This window comes from Schistocerca piceifrons, chromosome 8, assembly GCF_021461385.2.
Source record: "Schistocerca piceifrons isolate TAMUIC-IGC-003096 chromosome 8, iqSchPice1.1, whole genome shotgun sequence".
Lineage (NCBI taxonomy): Eukaryota > Metazoa > Arthropoda > Insecta > Orthoptera > Acrididae > Schistocerca > Schistocerca piceifrons.
Window position 1 is genome coordinate 416,962,697 of NC_060145.1, and position 18,443 is coordinate 416,981,139.

Sequence of the window (18,443 nt, forward strand, 5' to 3'; positions counted from 1 at the left end):
GACTCGATCTGGTGACAGCTTTGCATAAAACCCTGGACTGTACAGAGGCAGCAGGCATTTCAGCAGCAATGCGCCGAGTAGCACCGATTGCTGTCGGAGCGAGTGTATGGCGCGCTTCTCGAGCAATACTCCGCTAATGGCGCCTTGTTTACAGCTAGTCACGTGACCAGCTTAATGGCACCTACAGTTCCTGGTCAGAAATATCTTCGGTGTGACTTTTCCGTACTTTACGACACCTCGCTGACATTTAGCCGCACTAGGCGTAAACACTTTATGGTCGCACGTGGAATGCTCCAGTTTACAAACAACACTCTCTTAACATCGATGTTACAGTACCTTCTTTCTACATCACCAGTAGAAATGATTTTACATTTTTCATGTAAACTGCATTGCACTGAATTCAAATTCATATAATTTTGATAAGAAGTGACTGTGTGCTTATCTTATCAACTTTGTAAATTTTGGAGGAAGTAGCAACGATGGCGAACTTGCTACAACACCAATTACTTAAGTACCGAATTGTGTGTACAAAGTATTGCCACATCCTCTGCATCCTCCGACCTAGTACAGCAGTTATAATCGCCAGCTGGCGCCATGTGCTTCACCGATTCGCCTTCATCCTCCCGCAATTTTTTTATCATTTAAGTTTGCTATTCCAGGAATGTGAAACGGACAACGGGAAGAAAAGACGGCTAGAGGCCCTGGAGATGTGGTGCTATAGAAGGATGATGAAGATCAGCTGGAGAGACAAAGTAACAAATGAAGTGCTTTGAAGAGTACAGGAAACCATATCTCTGTGGAGGGACATCGAAACAAGAAGAGACAAACTCGTAGGGCACATCCTGAGACACAACAACATCATTGGAACAATAGCAGAAGGAGCTATTGAGGGAAGGATTCGGCGGGGCGACCTAGGATATCATACATGCAACAGATGGTGGATGTAACACATACGGGAAATGAAGAAGAAGGCAGACAGAAGAGAGGAATGGCGCTCTGCTAAAAACTAACCTCAGGGTTGAACACAAAAAGAAGAAGAAGAAACGACCTATTCAGCTCCTGTACAGTACTACAAAATAATATAACTATGGTTGCCTGCCTCACACAAGATTTCATGTCTCATCTGTATACGTCCTGGGTTCTAATGATTAAGCAATCTTAGTCATATATGAGAACTTATTTCGTGTGCTCAGACCTTCGTAACACTCTGCAGTGGGGTACTGTGCCATACGCTTTCCGTAAATCGTAAATCTCGGAAAATGGAATACGCCTGTGGCCCTTCATCCACGGTTTGCAGGATATCGCGAGTAAAAAGGACAAACTGAGTTTCGCACTAGTGGTGCGTTCTAAATCCATTCTGATTTGAGGACACAAGTTCTTCCGTCTCATGGAAATTTATTAAATACGAGCTCAAAATATGATCAAAAATTCTGCAGCAAACCGATGTTAAGGACATTCAACAGTAATTTTGTCTGTCCTTTCTTTTATCCTTCTTACATACGGGAGTCACCTGCGTTGTTGTTTTTTTTTTTTCAGACGCATGGAACTTTGCGTTGGGCGCATTTAGCACATCATCATCATCATCAACATCATCATCATCATCATCATCACCAGGATGTCCTGCCAGCGAGCCGGGTAGGAACTTGGTGAGCGACATGCCTCCGGTGATTTCTGTCCTGGTATAGCTTTTATTCACATAAATTCAACCTCATACAGTGCGGACAAAATAAAACTGGCATGGATATACACTCCTGGAAATTGAAATAAGAACACCGTGAATTCATTGTCCCAGGAAGGGGAAACTTTATTGACACATTCCTGGGGTCAGATACATCACATGATCACACTGACAGAACCACAGGCACATAGACACAGGCAACAAAGCATGCACAATGTCGGCACTAGTACAGTGTATATCCACCTTTCGCAGCAATGCAGGCTGCTATTCTCCCATGGAGACGATCGTAGAGATGCTGGATGTAGTCCTGGGGAACGGGTTGCCATGCCATTTCCACCTGGCGCCTCAGTTGGACCAGCGTTCGTGCTGGACGTGCAGACCGCGTGAGACGATGCTTCATCCAGTCCCAAACATGCTCAATGGGGGACAGATCCGGAGATCTTGCTGGCCAGGGCAGTTGACTTACACCTTCTAGAGCACGTTGGGTGGCACGGGATACATGCGGACGTGCATTGTCCTGTTGGAACAGCAAGTTCCCTTGCCGGTCTAGGAATGGTAGAACGATGGGTTCGTGACGGTTTGGATGTACCGTGCACTATTCAGTGTCCCCTCGACGATCACCAGTGGTGTACGGCCAGTGTAGGAGATCGCCCCCCACACCATGATGCCGGGTGTTGGCCCTGTGTGCCTCGGTCGTATGCAGTCCTGATTGTGGCGCTCACCTGCACGGCGCCAAACACGCATACGACCATCATTGGCACTAAGGCAGAAGCGATTCTCATCGCTGAAGACGACACGTCTCCATTCGTCCCTCCATTCACGCCTGTCGCGACACCACTGGAGGCGGGCTGCACGATGTTGAGGCGTGAGCGGAAGACGGCCTAACGGTGTGCGGGACCGTAGCCCAGCTTCATGCAGACGGTTGCAAATGGTCCTCGCCTATACCCCAGGAGCAACAGTGTCCCTAATTTGCTGGGAAGTGGCGGTGCGGTTCCCTACGGCACTGCGTAGGATCCTACGGTCTTGGCGTGCATCCGTGCGTCGCTGCGGTCCGGTCCCAGGTCGACGGCCACGTGCACCTTCCGCCGACCACTGGCGACAACATCGATGTACTGTGGAGACCTCACGCCCCACGTGTTGAGCAATTCGGCGGTACGTCCACCCGGCCTCCCGCATGCCCACTATACGCCCTCGCTCAAAGTACGTCAACTGCACATACGGTTCACGTCCACGCTGTCGCGGCATGCTACCAGTGTTAAAGACTGCGATGGAGCTCCGTATGCCACGGCAAACTGGCTGACACCGACGGCGGCGGTGCACAATGCTGCGCAGCTAGCGCCATTCGACGGCCAACACCGCGGTTCCTGGTGTGTCCGCTGTGCCGTGCGTGTGATCATTGCTTGTACAGCCCTCTCGCAGTGTCCGGAGCAAGTATGGTGGGTCTGACACACCGGTGTCAATGTGTTCTTTTTTCCATTTCCAGGAGTGTATTTCATGCCCCTTAAGATATGCAACCCAACCTATATCGTCCGTCCCGTATCTGGATTATGTGAGCTGGGTTGTCTACCGTAAGATTCCTGATATACGAGTGTTTCTAGGCCATTTTTGAATTTCCCACCCTACAGCAACAACTTGACTCGTAGAATCGTTCAAAGTGACGACCGCTAGGCTCGATGTCTGCATGACAACAGAGTATAAAATTTTGTAGCACTCTCTCAAGTATCCTAGCTGTCTGTTGTATATTGAGACAGGCGCTAGGATCCTAACACCAGCTGTTCTTCAGTTTCCGCTGCGTGTTTCGTGCACCAGCGATTTCATGGAACCACATCGTGAGACAGACCGCTCATGCTGCTTATGAGATAGAGCCCTGTATGAGAGTAGACAGGGCTCTATTATGAGAGAGAACCTGCCCTCCCAATCCAACAATGAGGATATACGTTATTCAGGTGCTTACGGCCCTTATAAGAGACACGGGCTCAAGCAATCTAAGCAGCACATCAGAAATGTACACCTGGTAACACCCCCTATTCAAATGGCTTACACGAAAATTAGGTCCTATTACGTACTTTGCGCATCGTAAATCCAACTCTAATGTAAATATACGCCAGCTCAACTCGCTTAGCGATTGGTCTTCGGGCGTGGTGGACCTCCACCACATGTTGTGAAGGAGCTGGAATTAGGTCCTTCTTGTGTATCAGTTATTTCATCGTTATTTTAGCGTGAATGACGCCGTGTGGTACTCTAAGGCGATGGAACTCTCACCGTTTTTTGCCAGTCACAAGGTTAAATGTTTAACCCGTGTAGTCCTTGTTTAAAATCTCGTTGGAAAGTTGTTTTCTTTGTACCGATAGTCGTGCTGAAGTGATCTTGGATGAAGTTATTTCACGTTCTTCATAGGCGTGAAAAACTGTTAAAAAGTAGCGAGAAACGGATTGTGCCTAGTGTCTTCAGGGGGAGAAAAAACCGCTTATACCGATTTGGGCGGATTAGATTAGATTATATTAATACTAGTTCCATGGATCATGAATACGATATTTCGTAATGATGTGGAACGAGTCAAATTTTCCAATACATGACATAATTAAGTTAATTTAACAACATACTTAAGTTAATATAACAACTTTTTTATTTTTTGTGTTTTTTTATTTTTTATAATTTTTGTTTGTTTTTTCTTTTTTTCTTAATTTATATCTAAAAATTCCTCTATGGAGTAGAGGGAGTTGTCATTCAGAAATTTTTTAAATTTCTTCTTAAATACTTGTTGGTTATCTGCCAGACTTTTGATATTATTTGGTAAGTGACCAAAGACTTTAGTGGCAGTATAATTCACCCCTTTCTGTGCCAAAGTTAGATTTAATCTTGAATAGTGAAGATCATCCTTTCTCCTAGTATTGTAGTTATGCACACTGCATTTACTTTTGAATTGGGTTTGGTTGTTAATAACAAATTTCATAAGGGAGTATATATACTGAGAAGCTACTGTGAATATCCCTAGATCCTTAAATAAATGTCTGCAGGATGATCTTGGGTGGACTCCAGCTATTATTCTGATTACACGCTTTTGTGCAACAAATACTTTATTCCTCAGTGATGAATTACCCCAAAATGTGATGCCATATGAAAGCAATGAGTGAAAATAGGCATAGTAAGCTAATTTACTAAGATGTTTATCACCAAAATTTGCAATGACCCTTATTGCATAAGTAGCTGAACTCAAACGTTTCAGCAGATCATCAATGTGTTTCTTCCAATTTAATCTCTCATCAATGGACACACCTAAAAATTTGGAATATTCTACCTTAGCTATATGCTTCTGATTAAGGTCTATATTTATTAATGGCGTCATACCATTCACTGTACAGAACTGTATGTACTGTGTCTTATCAAAATTCAGTGAGAGTCCATTTACAAGGAACCGCTTAGTAATTTTCTGAAAGACAGTATTGACAATTTCATCAGTTAATTCTTGTTTGTCAGGTGTGATTACTATACTTGTATCATCAGCAAAGAGAACTAACTTTGCCTCTTCATGAATATAGAATGGCAAGTCATTAATATATATTAAGAACAACAAAGGACCCAAGACTGACCTCGTGGAACCCCATTCTTGATAGTTCCCCAGTTTGAGGAATGTGTTGATCTTTGCATATTATGAGAACTGCTTATTTCAACTTTCTGCACTCGTCCACTTAGGTAGGAATTGAACCATTTGTGCACTGTCCCACTCATGCCACAATATTTGAGCTTGTCTAGCAGAATTTCATGATTTACACAATCAAAAGCCTTTTAGAGATCACAAAAAATCCCAATGGGTGGTGTTCGGTTATTCAGATCATTCAAAATTTGATTGGTGAAAGCATATATGGCATTTTCTGTTGAAAAACCTTTCTGGAAACAAAACTGACATTTTGTTAGTACTTCATTTTTACAGATATGTGAAGCTACTCTTGAATACATTACTTTCTCAAAATTTTGGATAAAGCTGTTAGAAGGGAGATTGGACGGTAATTGTTGACATCCCCCTTTTTATGCAAAGGTATAACAATAGCATATTTCAGTCTATCAGGGAAAATGCCCTGTTCCAGAGAGCTATTACACAGGTGGCTGAGAATCTTACTTATCTGTTGAGAACAAGCTTTAAGTAGTTTGCTGGAAATGCCATCAATTCCATGTGAGTTTTTGCTTTTAAGTAAGTTTATTATTTTCCTAATTTCAGAGGGAGAAGTGGCTGAGGTTTCAATTGTATCAAATTGCATAGGTATGGCCTCTTCCATTAACAGCCTAGCACCTTCTAATGAACACCTGGATCCTACTATATCCACAACATTTAGAAAATGATTATTAAAAATATTTTCAACTTCTGACTTTTTGTTCGTAAATTTTACATTCAATTTGATGGTAATACTGTCTTCCTGTGCTCTTGGTTGACCTGTTTCTCTTTTAATAATATTCCAAATTGTTTTAATTTTGACATCTTGGGTTGTCGGGTGTTCTGCCGGATATCAACGTCGTACTTGCACGATATTTCGGTCACGTAGCTCGTAACCTTCATCAGGTGCGACCTGAGACTGCTCCTCGAGTGGACCTGGTCCAGTATTTATGCCTATGGCCTTCCCCCTCCACCAACAGCTGCAGGCGCTTCCTCTGTGGTCCGCGCCCATTCCCTGCGACCTGCTGGAGCGTTGCTGCTCCGTTTTCCGTCCGCTGCGGTTCTAGGTGTTCCCTCTGCGGTCCGCGCCCACCAACCTCGCTCCTGGGGGTTTCATCGACGGTCTGGGGTACCAAGCGTTCCCCCTGTGGTCCGCGCCCGCTCACCACGACCTGTTGGAGCGTTGCCGCTCCGTTTTTCGTCCACTGCGGCTCTGGATGTTCCCTCTGCGGTCCGCGCCCATCAGTCCCACTTCTGGGTGTTCCATCTTCGGTCTGGTGCGCCTGGCAGTCCGTCAGGGGCTCGTTTTCCATCTCCATGTCTCTGGTTCTTCTTTTTGTGCAGTGTTGCAGCTGGCCCCGTTGCTCCTTTAACAATTCCAGAGCCGGAACCCAGGCTCTGCTTAGCTGGTACCCTGTGTCACGGTTCATAAGATCGTCAGCCATTTTAATTTCTATCGATTCTCTTATAACACTGTCCCAAAATCTGGGTGTTTGTGCTAGAATGGAGATGGAAAACGAGCCCCTGACGGACTGCCAGGCGCACCAGACCGAAGATGGAACACCCAGAAGGGGGACTGGTGGGCGCGGACCGCAGAGGGAACATCCAGAGCCGCAGCGGACGAAAAACGGAGCGGCAACGCTCCAACAGGTCGTGGTGAGCGGGCGCGGACCGCAGGGGGAACGCTTGGTACCCCAGACCGTCGATGAAACCCCCAGGAGCGGGGTTGGTGGGCGCGGACCGCAGAGGGAACACCTAGAACCGCAACGGACGGAAAACTGAGCAGTACCGTGTGACTCACGTGCAATTCCCTGCACGATTTGAAGCAGGTTAAGCAGGTCAACTGCTGTTCCTGCGTGTTGGATTCACTAGATGGATGTGGTCCTCACTTTATTGTATGTCATCTCGAGTTCACGGCTGTTGGTCGTCCTCACTGGGTGCTGGGGTTATTCCAGCAACCGGTCTGGCCATCTGGTCGCTGGGCGCCAGTGGAGTTGGTTTCCCAGTCCACTGACCAGCGGGTTCCTGGACGTCCTCGCCGACTCGTAGAAGTTCCGTGCGAGCGCGCGGAAGCGGCGCTTCAGCATCGGAACTCCCGCGATGTCGTGAAGCATACGGGTGTCGTAGTCCCTTGGCAGGTGGAGCGCCAGCCGAAGGGCTTTGTTCTGCACCCGTTGCAGCGTCTGGACGTGAGTGTCGGCGGCATTTCCTCACACCACGGCCGCGTACTCCAGCACTGGCCTGATTAGTGCTAGGTAGAGCGTGAGGCCGCAGTGGGGGAGCAGTGTCGTCGTGTGGTTGAGGAGGGGGTAGAGCGAGCGCATCCGTCCAAGCGCCCGGCCCCTCAGCTCCCTGATGTGTGGACCCCAGGTCAGGCGTCGATCCAAAGTGACGCCGAGGTACTTTCCAGTACGCGACCACGGGATGGGGCCTCCCATGATCCGCACTGGCGGCAGCGCGACGGGAATGCGGCGGCGAGTAAACACCACCGCCTGGCTCTTCCCGGCGTTGAACTTGAGCCGCCATTTGGTGGCCCAGGCTCCAATCTCATTGCAGGCGAGCTGCAGGCGGCGGCGCATCAGCTGCGCGCTCATGCTGCGCGTGTACAGCGCGGTGTCATCGGCGTAGAGCGCCAGATGAACCCTCGGCGTCGTCTTCGGGACGTCAGCGGTGAAGAGGGAGTACAGCAGGGGGCCAAGGACGGACCCCTGCGGCACTCCGGCACGTATGTGGCGCGCCGTCGACATGCCGCCGTCTCCACGCACATGGAACGTGCGCCCTCGCAGGTAGGACTGGAGAAGGCAGACGTACGACACGGGTACCCCCTGTACCAGCAGCTTATACAGGAGGCCGTCGTGCCACACGCTATCAAAGGCCTTGGAGACGTCGAGGAGTACCGCCCCAAGGTACTCGCGTCGCTCCAGGGCCCCCATCGCCTGCTCCACCAGTCGCAGTAGTTGGTGCTGTGTCGAGTGCCCACTGCGAAAGCCAAACTGCTCGTCAGGAAGCAGGCCTTCTTCACTGACGTGGCGCTGTAGCCGTTTGGCGAGTATCCTCTCGAAGGTCTTCGAGAGGGAGGGCAGCAGGCTTATTGGGCGATAGTTCTGCGCCAGCCTGGGGTCCTTGCCAGCCTTCGGAATGGCGACCACCTCGGCGTGTTTCCACGCATTGGGGTAGGCGCCTGTGCGGAGGATGGCGTTAAAGATCGATGTGACAATACGCACTGCTTCCGGTGGCAGCTTCTTCAGCAGTGCGTTGTCGATCTTGTCGCACCCCCCCGCCTTCCTGGGCTGTAAGAAGTCGAGGTGGTGTTGAACTTCCTCTGCAGTAGTTGGCTCGATGACGTCGTCCGCCTCCTGATGGGTCAGGTACAGCGGAAGACGCTCTTGCACCTCCTGGATGGTGTCTTCGTCGACAACATCGTCCACGGTGGAGAAGTTCTCGGCGAAGGTGTCCGCGAGCACGCTGGCCTTCATGTCCGGCTCTGCGACGACGTCACGGCCAACTTGAAGCGGCGGGAACCAACGCTGCAGCAGGTCGCAGGGAATGGGCGCGGACCACAGAGGAAGCGCCTGCAGCCGTTGGTGGAGGGGGAAGGCCATAGGCATAAATACTGGACCAGGTCCACTCGAGGAGCACCCCCCGCTGCTCGACTCGCTGCGGCTCGCACCGTTACACCGTCGCTCGCGCACGCCTTTGTTCTAACCACAAGATATGGCAGGACGCAGAGGCAACAAGATAGCAGCCGCACTGGACCACCTCATCACTGCCTTGGGGAGCTCCCGCGGCCGCAGGCGACGACAACAGAAGCCGAAGCACAAGCAGCGATCACTGCAACACGTGCAGTGCTACAAGTGCCAGCAGTTGGGGCATGTGGCGGGTGTCTGCCGGAACGCAGTCGCGTGTTTAAAATGCGCGGCGGCACACGACACCCGTCACTGCCCCAAACCACGCGGAGCACCCAGCAGATCCGCGAACTGCGGCGGACCTCACGCCGCCAACTCGCGCAGCTGCAGCTACCGCCGGCAGCACACCACAGCAAGCTCTGAGGTGCCTGCCGCCAAGTCGGCCGCACTGCCTCCCCGCTCCGGCGAGGGGCGCGCGTCGTGCCGCGTCGAAGCGGCAACCGATCAAGCGCTGGCCGACCTACAAGCAGCCATCGCGGTCGAAAGTGCCGCAACGAGGGACGAACTAGTGGCTGTCCACCGACAGCTTCAACAGCTGCGGGAGGAGCTGCGGCTTCTCAAGAAGTCGCCGCCTGTGCCAGCTCCCCCCGCCCCTGTGAGGCGGCCATTGCGGGTAGATGCCGCCGCTCAGACGTCCACCGACTCGCCTCCTGCAGCAATGCAGGCGGCGTCTCGCATGGAAGTTGACGTCGGGACGCCTGCACCGTCTTCTCGCCTGGAGGCAGATGCAGAAGAAGAACCATCCGATGAAGACTTGCCGACCGCTTCTTCGCAAAATGAAGAAGAAGCGGAAACCGAAGAAGGACTGCCCCTCCCGCTCCCTGACGAGCGGAGTGTGCAGCCCTTCCTGAAGAAGATCGCGGCGTCGCTGAAGGACGGGACGTACCCTCACGGGGACAATCCGTACCCCTTCGCGCCGGCGCACGCGAAGCCACCTCTTCCGCACGTACCGTGCGACTTTCGCCACACGCGTGGCATGTTGCGCGAGGCGATAACACGGAAGGAGCTCAAACTGCTGAACAGCCGCCCCATCTTCACCTCTTCGGACTGAACCACATTACTGAGGTCACAGTGAAGTGGGTGAAGGAAGAGTGGCGCTCCGGCAGGCGGCAGCCTGCCCCAGAAGATCTACCAGCAATCGAATACTTCGCCAGACTAAAACTAGCGAAGTAGCCAGAGGCCCATTCCAACGAGAGGCCACACTGACGACAACAGAGCTGTCAAAGGAGGAACAGCAGCACCGCTGCTTGTCCTCCACCATCTCCGGACAGAGGAAGTCCGTGATTTGGACGACTGTGCCACTGACTGTGCGACTGTACTCGAGGAGCAGTCTCAGGTCGCATCTGACGAAGGTTACGAGCTACGTGACCGAAATATCATGCAAGTACGACGCTGATATCCAGCAGAACACCCGACAACCCAAGATGTCATTAGATCGCCGGGAAAGCCTGAAGGATGTTTTAATTTTATTATCAGAGTTGCTGATTTCAGACATGATACACATATTTCTGGATTTTTTAATAACTTTTCTTAATGTAACACAGTAGTTTTTATAATGTTTGACAGTTTCTGGGTCACTACTCTTTCTTGCTGTCAGATACATTTCCCTTTTCCGGTTAAAAGATATTTTTATACCCTTAGTAAGCCATGGTTTGTTATAAGATTTCTGACGAGTATATTTAACTATTTTCTTGGGGAAGCAGTTTTCAAATGCATTTACAAAAATGTCATGAAATAAATTATATTTGAAATTGACATCAGGTTCACGGTACACCTCATCCCAGTCTAACTGCTGTAGGCTTTCCCTGAAATTTGCAATTGTTAAATCGTTGACTGAACGTACTACTTTGGAGGACTGTTTAGTACTGCTGAATGGAGCTATGTTATATATTGTAACTAGCTGTGCACCATGATCAGAAAGACCATTCTCAACAGGCTGAGCATTTATCTGGTTAAACTTATCTTGGTCTATAAAGAAGTTATCTACCAGTGAGCTGCTATCCTTTACCACCCGAGTAGGAAAATCAATAACGGGTGTCAAATTGAAAGAACCGAGTAATACTTCAAGGTCATTTTTCCTATTACCCTCTTTCAGAGAATCTACATTGAAGTCCCCACAAATAACAATTTGCTTCCCCCTGTCTGACAAATAGCACAACAAGGAGTCCAAATTTTTCAGAAATAGATGAAAATTTCCTGATGGGGACCTATATACAGTTACAATTTTAAATGTGCCTTTATTTAATTTAAGCTCACAGGCACATGCTTCTATATGTTTCTCTACACAAAACTTTTTTGTTTCTATACTTTTTGCACAATGATAATTTTTGACATATATGGCAACTCCTCCTTTCTCCATATTTTCTCTCATTACATGTGCAGAGAGCTTATATCCACTTACATTTACCTTATCCATATCAGTAACAATGTGATGCTCAGACAGGCATAGTATATCTATTTCATCCTCAGCTTCTAAATCTTCTAAACAAACCAGAAGCTCATCTATTTTATTCTTCAAACTCCCAATATTTTGATGAAATATACTTACATTATTTTTAATTATACTTTTATGAGAACTTTTCCTTATTCTAACATTTGCAGTACTCTCCTGTCTGAGTTTCTCATTGTGCTTAGGCCTAGTTCCTATACCAGTGGTCTCATGGTGTTCAGAGAGGCAGATAATGTCAACTGGGTTGGGTGACTTTAATTCATCAATGCAATTACCTAGGACTGAGATACAACTTGGTGGAGATAAAATTTCTGGTAATTGGTGAAAATTTATAATTGACGGCTGTGATTGGTGATCCAATGTGCTAGAATTGTGCTGTTTAATTTCTTTCCTAAACTGAAGATATGTTTCAATCCTGACCTCTCGTAGAACTTGACATCTTTCTGTCTTACCTATCCTAAAAAAGGTGCTGCTCCAACACCTGTAACCACTTGGTATTTTACCATTCATGGCAGTGCCTCCCCCCCCCCCCCCCCTTAAATTTCCTGCTATTACCACAGCCAGCTTACCCTTCCCTTTCCTGTTGAGATGTAGGCCGTGCCTGGTATAGTCCCAGCGGTTGATGAAATATCGATATACTGATATTTTTTCCAGGAAACAGCGATATTAATAGGCGAAAATTTTTCACCTATATCGAAATGTAAATATCGAGTGTCGATATTTTTATTTTATATTATATTCATTTCGCAATTTTCGGTAAATATTTGAAATTGTTCTTTTGAATCTGTAATGGAACATAATTTTGCCATCGCTTTGTGAAGGACTCTTACTACATTTTGAGTTTTCATCACGTCCAGTCTTTCTCTTTGACTGTGTGAAGAAAATATAGGTGAAACAAAGAAGAAGTCCAATTGCACTGGGGATGGCGGTGTGAATGAAATAACACGACTTCCAAAGTGAAGAAATAGCACACCAGTTCCGTTAAAAAACAATTTTTAACGCAACTGTGGTGCTACTTCTTCACATCAGCGTTCGTCAAAACCAGTTGCTGAAAATGATGAACAAAAATCTAAATGACAAGATTGGTCTTTGCAGTGGGTGGAAGTGTGTGAAGGGAAATGCTGACGTAATGGGCACTGGGCGTTACAAACAGAAACTGCAGCGTTTACATTCACCATATAATTTTGACACTACAAATGCTAGTTCCCTGGCGTTTGCAGAAAGGAAAAAACGGGGAAGTTGACATGAAGTGTTCCGGCCAAATCCGATATGTGACGGAACCGAACGATGGTCCCATCGGCCACCTTTCATTGTGCCACTTCATGCACTTATCACTGTTAATAAAGTGGTTATCGCCAAACAAGAATATGCATAGTTTTCCTTTCATTTCTTGTTCTATGGGGAAAATGCAAGCTCCTAGCTTGTTGATCTAGGATATATCTAATAATGAATCAATACTTCAATGTACAGCTCTAAAACCGGTAGTATATTTTCAATATGTAGCCAATATTTTTTTGAACGTCGATATTTTTCCGTGATATATCTATACTTTCTCCGATATATCGACAGCTGGTAATAATTTTTTTTTAAATATCGATATATCGGATTCCCAACATTTTTAAAAATATCAACAGACCTACACCGATACGTCAGGTTTAAGAAATAACATCTGAATGTACATTCGGTTTTTTTCCTGCAGAGTGTGTTAGATGCGCAGAAACAAAGACAGAACATAGGTAAACTGTATTCTCCTGAAATCTCGCCAATAGGCTTTTACATAACATACACCTCACGCAGATGAAATGTACCACGTTTGCGATAAGTTTTTCTTCTGTTCCTTCTCTCTAACATCTTTGAGCTCCCGTCTGACCACTTATGTAGCGTATTACGGAGTTTATTGTGTATTATTTCATGGTCCATACAAATCGTATTAAATAGAATTTGAAGTTACGCTGTTTGATTGCTGTTCATTGGTTTGGTTTGTGGGATTGAAGGGACCAGATGCTGTTCATTGTTTTTATGAATCACACGTACAGGTAATTTGACGTATTGTTGTTAGAACATGTGAATGCTGTAACTCTACTCTGATCCTGGCAAGGTGCAGATCACAGCAGCGGGAAGAGCAATTAACTTTGCTGTAAAGTTGGATTGGATCGTTCCCTTGTAAGAGAAGTCGCAGTATTAGTATTGCCTCGCATATTCCTACGTTTCTCCGGCATCCAAACTGATCTTCCCCGAGGTCTGCTTCTATCCAGTTTTTCCATTATTCTGTACATACAATGAAGAGCCAAAGACACCCTTCTAATATCGAGTGCCCCCCCCCCCCCTAACAGCAAGTTACAAGGCATCCCAGATGTGCTGAATAATGTTCATATCTGGGGATTTTGGTGGCTAGCGGAAGTGTTTAAGCTCCCTGAAGCCACTCGTAGCAATTCTGGACATGTGGGGTGTCGCATTGTCCTGCTGGAATTGTCCAAGTCTGCTGAAATGCACAACTGAGATGAATGGATGTAGGTGATCAGACAGGATGCTTACGTACATGTCACCTGTCAGAGTCGTATATAGACGTGTCATGGATCCCATATCACTCCAACTGCACACGCCCCACACCATTAAAGAGCCTCCATCAGCTTGAACAGTCCTCTGCTGACATGCAGGGTCTACGGATTCCTGAGGTTGCCTCCATACCCGTACACGTCCTACCGCTCCATATAATTTGAAACGAGACTCCTCTGACCAGGCAACATGTTTCCAATCATCAACAGTCCAATTTCGGTGTTGACGGGCCCAGGTGAGGCGTAAAGCTCTGTGTCGTCCAGTCATTAAGGGTACGCGACTGGGCCTTCGGCTCCGAAAGCCCATATAGATTCTGTTCCGTTGAATGGTTTGCACGCTGACACTTGTTGATGGCCCAGCACTGAAATCTGCAGCAATTTGCGGGAGGGTTGCACTTCTGTCACCTTGAACGATTCTCTTCAATCGTCGTTGGTCCGTTGTAGGATCTTTTTCCGGTCGTAGCGATGTCGGAGATTTGATGTTTTACCGGATTCTTGATATTCGTATTTCATATATACGCATATTTCAAGAGGCCGTGCTTCCGAATCCAACGACGTCCGGCAGGCGACGTATCGCGCGTGTCGCAGTCGCTTCATTACGCATGCCTCGCATCGCTCGCTGATGACGCTGCGAGTCCGGAAGCGGCGTGCGATCTCTCCGGCTCCCACCTGTGTTGCGCCGGGCGGGCCTCTTCCGCCGGAGAAAGCGGCAGCGGCTTTCTTCCGCGTCGCACCCGCGGACTTCGCGTGCCGACAAGCCCGACACACGCGGCTCGGTTTCTCCTGCCGGTCCCTCCCTCCACTAACAGGTGGTTCCCGTAAAATATTACATCAGTTCAGAGGGAAGGATCTCAAATTGATTCCACACTTCTAGATTTCCGGAAGGCTTTTGACACCGTTTCTCATAAGCGGTTTGTAATCAAATTGTGTGCCTGTGGAGTATTGTCTTAGTTGTGCGACTGGATTCGGAATTTCCTATAAGAAGGGTCACCGTCCGTAGTAATTAACGGAAAGCATTCTAATGAAATAGAAGTGATACCCGGTGTCCGCAAGGAAGTGTTACAGGCCCTCTGCTGTTCCCCACCATTATGAACGATTTACGAGACAATCTGAGCAGCCCTCTTGGATTGTCGAGAGATGATGCTGACATTCACCGTCTAATAAAGTTAAAACCAATTGCAAAATGACTTAGACATGACACCAGTATGGTGCGAAGAGGGGCAACTGACTCTCAGTAACGAAAAGTGTGACGTCATCCACATGAACAATAAAATCAATCCATTAACTATCGATGACGCGTAAATTCACAGAAATCTAAAGCTGTCAGCTCAACTAAACACCTACGGATTACAATTACGAACAACTTAAACTGGAAAGATCACATCGGTAATGTTGTAGGGAAGGCAAACCATAGACTGCGTTTTATTGCCAGAACACTTAGAAGACGCAAGAGGCCTGCTAGAGAGACTGTCCACTCTACTCTTATACGTTCTCTGCTACAGTACTGCTGTGAGGTAATGGGATCCTTACCAGATAGGACTGACGGAGGACATCAAAAAAGTCCAAAGACTGGTATCGTGTTATCGCGAAATAGAGACGAGAGTGTGACGAATATGATACACGAGTTGGAGTGCCAACCACTATAACATTGGTGATTTTCGTTACGGCGAGTTCTTTCCACGAAATTTCAACCACCAAATTTCTACTCGGGATGTGAAAGTATTTTGTTGGTGCCCACGTACACAGAGAGAAATGACCATCATTGTAAAGTAAGGGAAATCAGGGTTCGCACTGAAAAATTTAACTGAGTTTTCCTCGTGCGCTGTTCGAGCGCGGAACCCTACAGAAATTGTCTGAAGATTGTTTTGCTGAACTCTCTGGCAGACACATAAGTCTCAACTGCGAAGTAGTCACCTAAATCCAGATGTGGACGAAGAAATGAAAACTTCTAGATAGAATGACGACACAGAAAGTCTGTCGGAGACGTCAAAGGTCTTACAGTTGAAAGGAATTGTTGGTGTCTTGAAAGGAAGTTATAAGATGATCAAGAAAAGTAAAACAGGGCTAATGGAATGTAGTCGAATGAAATGAGGTGTCTGAGAAAATTAGATTATGAACTGATATATTAAAAGTAGTGGGTGAGATTTTCTATTTAGGAAGCAAACTAACTGATGATGGTAAAATCAAAGAGAATATAAAATGCAGATTGTTTAAAGGAGGGAAACCATTTCTCAGAAAAGGTAATTTGTTAACATTTAACATAAAGTTAAGTGGGTTGAATAACACTTAGGCGGTTTTTTGTTTTTATGAACTAGTTTTCGGCTTATTAGGCCATATTCAGATAACTACTGGCTATTGTTTACAAGATACAACGCACTTACATACTATCTTTAGTTGTGGCATTGTCTTTGGAGTTGTCAAATGGGTCTTTTGACTTTTTGTTCTGTAAAACTGTTCTTTAACATATTACATCACATTTTATGGTTTGTCAGTACCATGTATGACAACAATTAGAACTCTTTAGAATACATATTAATACATATTACAATTTTGTGGTATTTGTTGTGAACAGTTGCACTGAATATTAATTGTTGGTTGTACAACAGCGATGTTTTCTTTAAGGGTTATATTTTGTTATAAGAAAAATTGTGCATTGATAAATACCAAATATTGCATTGTTACAGTTGAGTTGTTTACTATTGGGACACTTTGTGGTTAGTAGCAGGTTCACTGTATTGTGTAAAGTATAAGAGTGATAATGTACTCAGTTGCAATTGGTCATTTAGGACCAGCTGGGGATTTAGGGCTAGGTGTTTGTTAATTTCAAGTGCTTCTGGTAGGCTGAGCTTTCTGCCTTTGTTGGCTATATGTAGCACTTCTGTGTGTGTCAGATATTTGTGTCCTTCTTTGAGCACATGTTCAGCAAAGGTGGAGTCTGATTTATTGAATCTCCAGCTGCGTTCTGTTCAGTCAGCCTTGTGGATATGGCCCGGCACGTTTGACCAATATACAGTTTATTGCAGTCAGTGCTGGTTATTTTGTAGACCCCACTGTTGCTTAGTTTATCTGTTTTGTCCCTGCTGTTGAATAGGAGATTAGCTGTAGTGCCTCTTACATAAAATGATGTTTTATAGTTTTGGGATTTCAGTGTTTTGACTAGTTTGTCTGATAGCTTAACTAGATATGGAATAGTACACCAGTTGGTTTTTGGTGTGGTTGTTATTGTAGAGGGGGCATAAACGTAGAGCAAAATTTTCCTTCTTTGTTTTTGTGCAGAATTTCAACAACTAATTCAGGGTTATAGCCATTTTTATATGCAGTATATTTAATGGTGTCTACTTTGGAAATTTTGTTTTGACATTGGTATGGATGTGAGGCGATGCATCCTGGAATGGAAGGCTGCATGTTTGTGTGTTATTGGGTGTTGTAAACATGAGGGTATTACTGTGTCTGTTGTTGAGGGTTTTCTGCAAATTTGGAAAGTACGTGTATTTGTGGTGATATCTATGTTAAGGTCTAAAAAGTTAATGAATTTTTCACCTAGCTCGCGGTGAATTGTATGTTTTTGTGCTGTGAGTTTAGATGTTCTAGGAATGTGTTCAGTTGTCTGTTGGTACCTGTCCACATACATACGTATGTAAGTGCGTTGTATCTTAGTCCAGAATGTTTGGTTCGTAAGAACACAAGTTCCTTGTAAACAATAGCCAGTAGTTATCTGAAGATGGCCTAATAAGCCGAAAACTAGTTCATACAAATAAAAATCAGTAGAACAAAAAACCGCCTAAGTGTTGTTCAACCCTCAGTATGGAATTGTTCCATCAAGAAGCGACGGAAGAATCCATAAATAAGAATAAAGATAAGTGTTAGTACATCTTTTCTGAAGATATTTGTCTAAAGTGTAGTTTTATACGGAGTAGGAACGCGGACGACTAGCAGTTCAGACAAGAAGAAAACAGAAACTTTCGAAATGTGCTGTTATATAAGAATGCCGAAGATCAGATGGGTAGGCTACATCGAAAACAGATGAGGAAATACTAATGGAATTGGCGGGAAAAATTTACAGCGTAACTTAATTTTAAGAAGGGATCAGTTGATTGGCTGTATCCTGAGACATGAAGTAACCATCAATTTGTAAGGCGGAGAAGTGTGGCCGGGCAGTTGAGAGGGGGAGAGGGTCAAAATTGTCCAGAAGGGTATAGCTTGTAATAGCTACACAGAGATTTTAAGATTTGAACTGGATAAGCTACTGTGGAGAGCTGCATCAAACTATTCTTAGGGATGAGGACTGCAGCAACTGCCGAAAGTCACGTAACCTTTTTAACAGCTGACAATAGACTGAATATCCAATATGGCTAACACTGTGCAGATACATTTTAGGTATTTTTACCAAAACAGTAACGAAACAGTCACGCGAGTTTGACATAAC

At 46.1% G+C, this 18,443-nt stretch overlaps 1 protein-coding gene across 1 annotated transcript in view; it reads right to left on the reverse strand.

Moving 5' to 3' along the window:
- LOC124711192 (scavenger receptor class B member 1) overlaps nucleotides 1-18,443 on the reverse strand; it is a 685,541-nt gene that overhangs the window by 466,421 nt on the left and 200,677 nt on the right. The window lies entirely within an intron of this gene.